Below are 12,082 nucleotides of genomic sequence, written 5' to 3' on the forward strand. Positions count from 1 at the left end.
GGAGGGGATACGGACAATAGGCAATCAGCAGACCCCGGGGCTGGGGAGCGGCGGAGGCGGAGGCGGGGGCGGGGGGGGGGGGGGAACGCCCACAGGGAGCGCGCTCCCAGGGCGCGTCCCGGCCCTCCCCAGCCTGCAGGCCTCTATTGTTCCTCGGCTCCTCCTCTCCCGCCCGGCCCTGGGAGCCCAGCTTGGCACCGGCCGTAGGGGTTTAGCAAGGGTCGGTTCCGGGCCGCTACCGAACCGGTGTCCTCTGTGCAGGCCTCGTCCCTCCACTGTCGCGCGCTTCGGCCCGGGGGTCTGCGAGCAATGGTCAGGAGGCCGGCCCTCCCTTGCTCCCAACTCTTTCATCATCCGCTCCTCTGCGGGTCCCGGTAATGAGCTCCTGGTCCCGCGCCATTGTGTACACGTTAGGGTGAAGGCGGGTCTCCGCGGTGCGATGGAGGGTGACCGCGCGCGCGGCTGCGACCCCCCGCTTCACACCTGCTCCCCGCCCCCAGCCCGGGGCCGACGCGGGTGTGTCCTCTCCCTCCCCGCGGGAGGGGTCTCAGCTGGGGCTGCACTTGGTAAAGAGGCCGTGGAGAGGACGGCAGCGGCCGGAGGAGCAGCTATAAATTTGGAGCAGATGCGGCCTGACAGTCACCCAACCCGGGGAGGTGGGGGGCGGGGAGGGCTCTGTGCCCCTCCCAGGCCCCATCTTCGAGTCTGCAGCTGAGTTAGACGCACTCCGGGCCGAGGTTGACCGGGACTTTGGACAGCCGGGGCCTGCCTCCTCGACTCACACCCTCGCTTCTGCTCTTTGTGTGCCCACGTTGGGGGGGGGGGGGGGGGGAAGGGGGGGGAGGAGGAATGGAGGTCAGATAGATACCTGAATAAGTTTTATTATTTTTCTGCTTAAAAAAGGTGTTTTGTTTTTTGTGGTTTTTTTTTTGTGTGTGTGTGTGTTTTTTCAGAAGAGACTGACAAAGTCTGCGCCCCTGGCTCTGAGCTGGCACTTCTGGGCAGCAGCTAGAGGAAAATAGCAGAAGCATGCTAACGTTGTTCTTTCCACTCTTTTTTAAGTCAAGTGCCCATTTTGTGCTAGAAATGCCAGGTAGGGAGGCTCAGGCAGACAGGATGAGGCTGGGGAGAGGAGAGTGGGAAAGGATGGGAAAAAAAAAAAAAAAAAAAAAAAAGGAATAATGCCTGCCCTGAGTATTCTATATACAGCAATACTGTACATTTAAATAGCATTTCCTTTAGTAAGTAGTATTCTCCCCATTCAAAAGAGGAGGGAGCAGGGTCCAGAGTGCCACCAGAGGTTTGGTGGGTTACTGTTAAATCCAGGCATCCTGAACACTAGTGTGCATGGGGGCGGCGGGGGGGGGGGGGGGGGGGCTTATCACTACACCACACTGCCAGGGAGGTCCAATGGGAAGAAAGTGGAGAGAGTTGGAGCTGAGCGTGGGTACCGGTGGCTTATCTTACCTGCCCTGGACGGCTCCCTCTCTAGAGTAGCATGAATTGAAGGCTGAGTCTGTGTTTCTAGTGTGAAGATCATGGTACCATAGCCAAGCCGACGTAGAGTGAATTTGGGGGTTAGTGTCCACAACACAGAGTTGCCAAAAGCCTCTGCAATGACTCTGTCATCCCTCTTTGCAGGTGTTCCTCTGCTTCCTCGAACACTGTGGGGCTAACTGCACTGGCTTGTAGGATCCATTGCTCTTTCTCTTCCCTTCCACTCTCACAAGTCTTGCTGGTCCATGCCCAATGGGTTACTAGACCAGTGGTTCTCAGACTTTAACTTGCATCGAAATTACTCGGAAATCTTAAAATACTTCCAGTTTCTGATTCAGTCAGTCTGTGGCAGGGTGTGAGAATCTGCATTTTTAAAAGTTTCCCAGGTGATGACCCTGCTGATGCCTGGGACCATACTCTGAGACCAGCCTAGGCAGAAAGGAAAAATAGGGGCTGGTGAATGAGGAAAGGACTGTAGTACTGTATGTGTGGTATTGGAAATGGTTATTGGCAGTTCAGGCTCTCAAGGGTACTGGAGTATCTTCTCTGTGAGGGAAAGATAGACTAAATCCCCAAGGAATTGTGGGCATAGTTCTGAATTAGCCCAGGGTATGATACTTTCCTGGAGACTTAGCACTCCCCCTAATGGACTCTAATGATTCTGCACTTTCCTCAGCCTTACAAATGGCAGCAAGAATTACCCTAATTTTCCCAACCTAATTTGGTTCATCCACTCATCTCTTTGTCATTAAAGGAAGAGGGGTGTTGTCATATACATTTGTTTGCAAACTGGTTAGCATAGGTTTTTGCTATTCAGCAATGAATCAGTGAATGTGTATGAATTGTTTTTTTCTTCTCTATACGAGAGTCCTAACACTTACAAGTCCCCTCCTTCTCACCTTTGCTTCTCCCAGCTTTCTAAAACACTTTAAAGGTGATTTAAGATGGTTGAATTCCAGATATTTGCTAGAAAATTCTCTTTGAGGTGTCAGTATCTTTATCACCAGTTAAGAGCCTTTGGCAGGTGGCAAGCAAGCAAGTCTTAAGTCAGAGGCTTAAGGATGGGTTTGCAAAAATTGAATTAAGGGTGAGGCGGCTAGGTGGCTCTGTCAGTTAAGCGTCAGACTTTGGCTCAGGTCATGATCTTATGGTTCATGAGTTCAAGCCCCACACTGGGTTATGCACTGACTATGAGAGCCTGCTTAGGATTCTCTCTTCACTCTCTCAAAATAAATACATTTAAAGAAAGGGAAGGAGGTAAGGAAGGAGGGAGAGAGATAGGATGAAAAAAGCAAGTGGCATTTTATTTCTTACCACCAGGTGGCAGACCATGCCTCATGAATGAGAAGAACCCTACATTTGAAGCCCAGCCTAAGCTCTACTTTTTTCAAATCAGAGCCAGGACAAAAGGGCTGTTCTCTAATTAGAAGACTTGGGAATTGAGGCAGGGAGACCAATTGCTTGTAAATACCTTAGTAACTGCTGCCAAGGTACTTGAGTGATTCCCTGAGCTTCCTCATCAGTGAGAAAGGGAGCAATGGAATGTTCTAGTTTTTCCTACCGGAAAAGAGGTACACCCTCTTTGCAGATTTAAGAAAATGGGTTATTTAACTAAGAAAAATACAAAGAATGTCACTTCAAACCAGAGGTTTCTGATGCCTTAAAGACATATGGCAACTCTAAACCACTTTATAGGCACATCTTTGTTCTGTTGTTCATACTGAACTTTTTTTGAACATAAAATTAAAGCTTTATTCTAACTCTAGAATCTGCTCAGGGGTTTTCTTACTAAATTCCAGTTGGCAATCTAAGGGACACGTGGATGGTCTCAAATGATCATGCCCTCAGATGATACTCAACAGTCAACAAAACCTAAATCCTCCAATAAGTAAGCAAGAGTTACACACGTACAGCACAAACATATGTATATATCTCTTACAGGAGGGCTCAATGAAAGTTTTGAGAGAAGGGAAGGTGAAGATTTCTGTTTTATACACCTTTCTCATTTCAGGTGTACCAACAAACACTGAAAATACAGTAGTATCCACCACAATGTCAAGGTCAGAACAGATCTATTCCTTACATAGAAAACAGGAAATTGTAGGGTTGCCTGGGTGGCTCAGTTGGTTAAGCATCTGACTTTGGCTCAGGACATGATCTCGTGGTTCATGGGATAGAGCCCTGCATTGGGCTCTGCACCAGCAGCAGGGACGGAGCCTGCTTGGGATTCTCTCTCTCTCCCTCTCTCTCTACTCCTGTACTACTCACTCACTCACTCTCTCTCCTGTAAGTAAGTAAATAAATAAATAAATAAACTTAAAAAAAAGGGGTGGGAACCAGGAAATTGTATATACTAGTATCAGGCTCTCTAACATAGATGGGATATTATCCTGTTAGCCTGCAGGGGACATTACTTCTCTTAGTTGATCAACTTTAGGCTTCCTCCCTCATTCGGGAGTGGGAAGATCCCAAGTACACACTGACCATCTCAGACTAAGCAAAGCTTCCCAGCCCAGAGTACTTCATTGATCAATTCTCTGCCACTGCAGCAGCCCCTTGTTCACTTTCAATGTTTATGGATATGAGTGGTAAAGACAGAGACCATGAGAAAAAAAATATGATTTAAATGGTACATGTTTGGGGTTTTTTTCTTTGTGGGTTAACAAAGTCACTCAAAACATATTTATGGAATGCCTTCAGGGCACATAGCATGGCACTTCACCCTTCATTGAAAATCCATTAAAACAATTACCAGGTCATGCTTGGAAACTTTTTTTCACAAAGGAATTTGCTTTAGTTGTTGGGTTAGCAGAAACTAATTTGAGATGCAAAATTAACAACCCCGTTTGTACTAGGAAGGCCTTATGTAAACCGTCACACAGTGAAAATAATATATGTGAATTTATTATACCTATGTCTGAGCATATGGGTTTAGAAGCTACAAACCTAATGAGAGAGTGTTCATATGAGGGAAGAATGATTTTAGAAGTTAATGAATCATCTTCTATTAATGCTCCAAAGTTAAATGTTTACCTGGAAGGTTGTGCCCTGGTTATAGGCCATTAATGACCACCAAAAAATGAAATTATGTTCACATCTATAACACTTATGGAATGTCATATCCTCTTGACTCATACCAAGAATCTAGGCTCAAAAACAAAAAACAAAAAACAAACAAAAAACCCTACTTTTTACTGAGATACTGTTGATCAAGGCAAATATCCAGATTCATCCAAACCAATATCTCATCTTTGAAATTAATTTATAATTGTTTCTTCCCACAGCTAACTTTAACAACCTTTATTAGCATATGTACGTATACAAAGTTGGTTCTGTCTTCTTTCATTATTCATTTCACAAGGAATTTCCATTGCCTACATAAGGCGCTGAAATGGAACTTTCCCCCACATCTTGAAAAGCCCAAGTTATCTAGCAGAGAGATGTTTGAAAGAGTTGTGGGGTCTTGTTAATGGTTCCCAGTCGCAGTAGGACTGCCACCATTCTATTTCTGTCCCTTGTTTCTAGTCCCAAATCTTTCTGCAACCAGTGTCTAATCCAAACTTCTCTACTGTATCCCCTGCCTTCTCAGGGCAGGAGGGGAGACAAAAACTAGAGATGGAGAGAGGGTCCAACTCTGCCTTAAAAGAAGGATACAGTTGAGGCACCTGAGTATCTCAGACGGTTAAGCATCCAACTCTTGATTTTGGCTCAGGTCACAATCTCATAGTTTGTGGGATTGAGCCCCAAGATGGGCTCTGTGCTGTCTGCAGAGAGCCTGCTTGGGATTCTCTCTCTCCCTTTCCCTCTGCCCCTCCCCCACTCGTACACGTGCTCTCGCTCTCTCTCAAAAATGAATAAACTTTTTTAAAAAAAGGAGACACTTTCCATCAAATTGTAGAGCTGACATAAGGTGATTAACATAAGAAAAATAATACAGGTTTAGAGCATAAACTGGTATCAGATAATCTCAGGTTTGAAGTTCAGATCCACCACTGACCAGTGATATGATTTGGGGCAAGTAACTTAACTTCTCTGAGCTTAAGCTAACTTCACTGTAAAGTGAGGTTTAAATAAGGTAATGCATATAAAATGCTTAGTGTAGTGTCTACTAGAAAGCATCAGTGAATGAAAGCTCTTAGTATCCACCAGACCCTAAGCTCTGTGACAACAGCAGCCTATATCACCCCTGTGGCTTCAGGTGATTTCTGGCAAACTTTTACCTGTGATGGAGAGAGTGTGAACAGACTAGCAATACAGCAGAAAGCTCATTGAACTGTCAGTAAACCAGGGTACTGCATCATATCGACTTTCTTTTCTGGGAAAAAAAAAACAAAAACAAAAGCTCTGTTGTGAGTAAGTAAGTAAGTAAGTAAGACCCTCTCCCTTTCTTCTAATTGTCAGTAGGTTAGGTGGGTCCTTCCAGAGGTAGACACTGAGACAAAGATTAGAGAGCGAGGAGTTTATTTGGGGAAGAGGATTACCAGTAGGACAACAGAAGCGTGGGAGTGAAAGGAAGGAAGCCGATAAAGGCTGGGTTGCGGGTACCTGGCATTTTATCCCATCAGGGAACTCTGGGAGATGGCACAAGACACATCTCAGAGTTATACCATGTAGGAGCAAGAAGTTGGGCTATTTAGCTACTAACTCTCCATCCAGCATTGGTTAAGATCTGCTTCTGGGAATGTTTAAAAGGACGGACATGCAACAGGACCCTCAAGGTCTATCCTGCAGCCTTCCTAATGGAGCCTGCAAAGGACTATTGGCACAGGCGTCCACAACAAATGACACCAGCCTCCTGGAATCGACTAGTCTTACGGCCTAAGCAGTAAGGCCAGTGAAACTGCAGCCAGAACCTGCTGCAGGGAATCTGCCCTTGCTCTGGGCCCCCCTCAAAACTTGTTCCTCTATACACAGATTGAAGCAGTAATCCTGAGTGTGGTATATGTTGTCTCCAAAGTCCGAAGAGGCCTACCAGTAGGGCAGCTCTGAGTGGTAGCAAAGGCAAGTCACTTGTCCCCAAACTTGGTGTGGACATCTTGGCATCCTTCAGACACCCGGCCTCCTCGAAGCTTCACTGATGTGGTAGACCCCTGACTCATTTCAGCATTTGTTTCTTCCCCTCTGGTATTCAAGTGATCCAATTAACATAATGCCCTCAAAGTAGGGGAACTTTGTGTTGTTATATATACGGTCTTTTGGGCAATAGTTTGAGGCTGCTGTGGGAAAATATCCTGAAGATTCTCAGAAGCCCTAGTCGAGAGAGCCCTTTAGACATTACCTTAAATCATTCAGGGTCTTAACAAGGGTTTACAGCCATACTCTTTTTTTGATTTTTGGCCTCAGACTCTCTTACTATTTTTTTATTTAAAAAAAATTTTTTAAGGTTTATTCATTTTTGGGAGAGACAGAGAGACAGACTGGGGGGGGGGGGGGGGAGAGGGGCAGAGAGAAAGGGAGACAGAATCTGAAGCAGGCTCCAGGCTCTGAGCTGTCAGCACAGAGCCGGATGCAAGGCCCAAACCCACGGACCATGAGACCATGACCTGAGCCAAAGTCAGACTCTTAACAGACTGAGCCACCCAGGCATCCTGGCCTCAGACTCTTAGCTTTGAGAAATTTTTACCAGCTGGGAGAACTGGGGGAAAGTTATGTTTTCCAAACCAGCTAATCCTTGGGCTTTGAGATACCCTTGAGATTCTTCTTCTAAGTGCCATAGTTCTTGCTTTTGCTCATCTCTCTCTTCCTGCCCATTGTCATATGGTTAGAAGCAGCCAAATGGCACTTTCAACATTCTGTCTGGAAATCTCCTTAATCCTATTTCTGAAAGTCTATTAGGTATCTTTTCCATCTTTCACGTTTTCACAGGCAACAATTTGCCAGTTACTGCATCACTACACAACCAAAGTTGTCCTGTCTCCGGCCTCTGATAACCATTTTCTCACTGCATTCCCAGCCTCCAGCAACTGTTTGTCCTCCACTCCTCCAGTCTTTGCTAATAGCCTCTTTGGTGTTTCTCCAGCCTCTAGCCACCAACTGGTCCAAGGGCAGAATTCCAGGAGCATGAGAGTGGAAGTTACAAAGCGCTTGAGGTTAGGCTCTGGAACAGCATCACTTCTGCTACATTTTATTGTAGCAAGCCACAGGGCCATTCCAGATTTAAGGAGTCTGGGGAAATAGACTCATCTTTTAATGGAAAGGCTTGTCAGACATTGTGACAATGCTTTGCAATCCACAGCAGACATCTTTACACTGTGTGTAGATACATCTTTAGAATAAATTCCTAAGAGTGAACTTGCTGATGAGTCCAGTGCAAATATGTATTTGTGAAATATTGCCAGTCACCCTTCACAGAGGTTATACAAATTTTGAAACTCACTGGCAACATATGAGGATGCCAGTTGAGGTTTCCCCAGATCTCACAACACAATGTGTTTTCCAAATTATTTTCTCTGGGGGCGCCTGGGTGGCGCAGTCGGTTAAGCGTCCGACTTCAGCCAGGTCACGATCTCGCGGTCCGTGAGTTCGAGCCCCACGTCAGGCTCTGGGCTGATGGCTCGGAGCCTGGAGCCTGTTTCCGATTCTGTGTCTCCCTCTCTCTGCCCCTCCCCCGTTCATGCTCTGTCTCTCTCTGTCCCAAAAATAAATAAAAAAAAAAAACGTTGAAAAAAAAAAAATTAAAAAAAAACAAAAAACAAAAAAAAAAACAAATTATTTTCTCTGCCAATCTGATAGGTAAAAATGACATCTTCTTGTAGTTTTAATTTGTATTTTGCATATTGTGAGTGAGATTGGGAATATTTTATTAAGAACCAATTATATTTTCTCTTCTTGAAACCAGCCGGTCATATGTTTGCCATTTTCCATTTGGTTTGTAGGTATGATGCATCATCTTCCAATGCACTTAAGAGTGGGATACTTGGATACCAACTCTGGGACAGGTTCTCTTGAGTCTCTGAACTAAAAGATTTCTTACATACCCAATTTTGGTCTTGCTGAGAGTAACAAATTTTCTCCCTTGGGAAAGGCAATTACTATGAGGAGACCATAAATGAGCTCTAAGGAAATATGTAGTTCTCTAACTGGAGAAGACCCAAGTTTCTAGATATCTTCCTCCAAATCTCACTGCCCCCAAAGGAGAAAATCAGGTGGGAGAGAATCCTAAGTCTGGAGGGACCCAGGTGCCTTCAGTTTCCTAAAAGGTGCTAATGGAGAACTGATCATAAAGATTCCCTGCCCTCTCCTGCATATGGGTTGTAACTGACTCCTGTAGCTTGTGGGCTCTGGTATAAGGAGTTCTGCACTGAAGTAGAAGGCCGTGTTTGAGTCTAGTGACTTCGGACAAGTGTCTTCCCCTTCACTTCAGTTTCTTCACGTGTAAAAGGAGGGTGATATTACCTGTTTTGAAGCTCAAATATGAAAGTAATTTGCAAAGGTAAGATATAAAAATATATGTTATGATGTTTACCTAGAGGTTCTAGATGCCATCCAGAATCTAATGCAACATGTGGAAACTCAACGATTCTAAACCATCATTGCCTGAAGGACACCACCATCTTTCTCAAGCTGAGATACTAGATATGCCTGCCCAACTTCTTCTAGTGCTACCACGAGGAGCCAGAGTTGAGGGTAAGGGCACAGTCCTCCAGGCTTCCAAGTGTACCCAAGACTCCAGGTACCAGCTGCAAGTTCAGGGACCCCTAGGGCCACCTTTACTTCCGATCAGCTGGCTACAAATTAGGGAGCTCTCATGACCACCATCAGGTTCAATAATTTGTTGGAATGACCCACAGAATTCAGGACTTATGATTACAGTTTTACTATAATGAAAGGATACAAATTAGAATGAACCAGAGGAAGAGACACATATGGCAGAATCTAGAAGTGAGAGGGTTCCGAATGCAAACTTTTGTGTCCTCAAGAATGGGTCTCCCTCCTAGCATTGATGTGTGGTAACATGCAGAGTGTTGCCAATCCAAGACGCTCATCCACAGGCCTTGTGTATTCAAGAAACAGCAAGGAAGCCAGTGTGACTGGAGGTTGGAGGCAGCAATAAGAGATGAGGTCAGAGAGGTAACTGAATGGAAGCAGGAAGACCACTTAAGCAGTTCTTGAAATAATCTAGGCAAAACATGATAATGACTTGGAACAGCAGTGGAAGCTGTAGGAGGTCATATTTTGAATTTGGAAGGTAGACCTAGCAGGATTGGCTGATAGCTTGGACACAGAGTGAGAAAGAGTCAATGACAATACCATGGTTTTTGGCCTTTGAACAGCTGGAATGATGAGGAAGACTGGAAGGAACAGGTTTGGAAGAGAAGATCAGAAGCTGTTTTGTACATTCAGTTTGAGAAGCCCATTATGTGACCATGTGGAAATGTCAAGCAGGCAGCATGTTATACAAGTGTGCAGTTTGGAAGAGAGGCCTTGCCTGGAGATATACGTTTGAAAGCCATCAGCATATGGAGAATTATTGAAAACTGTGAGACTGGAGGAGATCACCAAGGAAATGAGTGTAGATGAAAAGGACAAGAAGTCTAAGAACTGGTTCGGAGGCACTAGCAAAGGAGACTGAGAAGGAGCAATAAATGTGGTAGGAGGAAAACAAGGAACCAGGAAAAGTATAGGTTTCTGAGAGCGAAGTGATGAAAACATTTGAAGGACGAAGGTGAGATCAACAGTGTCAAATAAGGCTGCCAGTTCAGGTAAGATAAAAATGAGATTGTGCCTATAGAACTTAGCAACATGGGGGCACCTGGGTGGCTCAGTCAGTTGAGCATCCGACTTTGGCTCAGGTCATGATCTCTCGGTCTGTGGTTGGAGCCCCACGTTGGGCTCTGTGCTGATAGCTCAGAGCCTGGAGCCTGCTTCAGATTCTGTGTCTCCCTCTCTCTCTGCCCCTCCCCTGCTCATGCTCTGTCTCTCTCTCTCTCTTTCTCTCTCTCTCTCTCAAAAATAAACATTAAAAACAAAAACAAAAAAACAAAACAAAAAACGGGTTTGGCAAGGGGCAGGAGGAAGGAGACAGGAATTGAACGTGAAATACTGAAACACTTTTGAGAAGCTTTGCTCAAGAGGGAAGAAGAGAGAGGATCATTTCTGGAATGGTAGTGTGAGGAGCTCTGCGGATGCCCTCTCCAGTGAAGCAGCCATAACTGGTGAAAACTATTTCTTAAAAACCAATCTTTCAGTCCCTGTAAATTGTCCTAAGGGCATCAAGCAAACAAATATTTATTCAACAAAAGTGTATTAGATCTCAGTTTAAACAGGGAGAGTCTGTGACACTTAAGCCACAACACCCCTCCCCCTCTTGACCACTCTCCCATCTCAGCTGGATAGAAAATCTGCATGGCAGCAGTGGCCATGAAGACAGGGCTTCCTTTCTCTCCAGCTCCCAGTCACAGACTGTTATCTCCCCGTGCAGGGCAGGCTACCAGCATTTTCCATACCTCCAAACTCTGTGTGGCAGAGGTTAAATTCCAGGGAAGTGCTGCCAAGAGGCTGGAGTCTCTCCTCCTTCACCAAGCCCCCATGTGTAGGTCGGAGGCTCTACCCAGGCGTGATAGGCCTAGAACACTGGGGCCCTCATCACTCACAGACAGAGGTTCCATACGGCCAGAAGGAAGCCAAGGAGATCAGATGGTTACTACCCCCACCCTGTGCCCTGCAGAGGCAGATCACTTTGAAATACTTGGACAACTGTCCCCGCCACTGGCCCTAAAGCGGTAGTGTAAGATTTTGCCCTAGAGGAGAAGTAGGCCATAAAAACAGAGAGTGCCAAGGCTTTCATCAAGGGAACTAACTTTATTTGGAACACAGTGTGGGGAAGTTCAAGCCTAAGGGCACTTTTGAAAACAATGGAGATTTTGGTGGTAAGCAATTAAAAGGCTGGTACCTCCATGAGGACAATAAGCTAAATTGTAAGCCAACAAGTTTACCAGCGAGAACTGGGGAAAGAGTCAGCTAAGAACAGCCCTCCTGGGGTCAGGACAAACCTCAAAAACTTACCTCAAAAACTACCCCTGCAGGGGGAGCCTGGCTGGCTCAGTAGGTGGAGCATGTGACTCTTGATCTAGGGGTTGTGAGTTCAAGCCCCACACTGGGTGTAGAGATTACTCAATAAAATCTTACACACACACACACCTACCCCAGCAAAGAGAACCAGATTTCATTGGTTCCCACTGTGGGACAATATGTGCCCCACTCTATTATAGAAAACAATAGACCAATCAGCTGGCAATTAGTAGTACCTAACTATCAAGTGTGAATGTAGATGTGAAAATCCTAAAAAGATAAAAATACTAATAAACTGAATCCAGCAACATATGGAAGGGATTATAATTCATAACCAAGTAGGATTTATCCCCAAAATACAAAGTTGTTTAAACATCTGAAAGTTCATTAATATAAGTCACCGTATCAATAAAGGACAAAAATCATGGACAAATGATCATCAATAAAGGACAAATGATCACCATATCAATAAAGGACAAATGATCATCTCAATAGAAGCTGAAAAAGTATTTGACAATATCTAACACTCCAATATCCCTTCATAATAAAAATATTCAACAAACTAGGAATAGTA

General features: G+C 45.1%; 1 long non-coding RNA gene across 4 annotated transcripts in view; it reads right to left on the reverse strand.

Annotated features, from left to right (window-relative positions):
- LOC132661039 (uncharacterized) overlaps positions 1-12,082 on the reverse strand; it is a 34,836-nt gene that overhangs the window by 10,634 nt on the left and 12,120 nt on the right. For all 4 annotated transcript variants that reach the window (XR_013550056.2, XR_013550054.2, XR_013550055.2 and 1 more), the window contains exon 3: positions 5,718-5,812. This is a non-coding gene — a long non-coding RNA (uncharacterized LOC132661039). The remainder of the gene's footprint in view (positions 1-5,717; positions 5,813-12,082) is intronic.

The sequence above is a fragment of the Panthera onca genome, chromosome D1 (genome assembly GCF_046562875.1).
Source record: "Panthera onca isolate mPanOnc1 chromosome D1, mPanOnc1 haplotype 2, whole genome shotgun sequence".
Taxonomy (NCBI): domain Eukaryota; kingdom Metazoa; phylum Chordata; class Mammalia; order Carnivora; family Felidae; genus Panthera; species Panthera onca.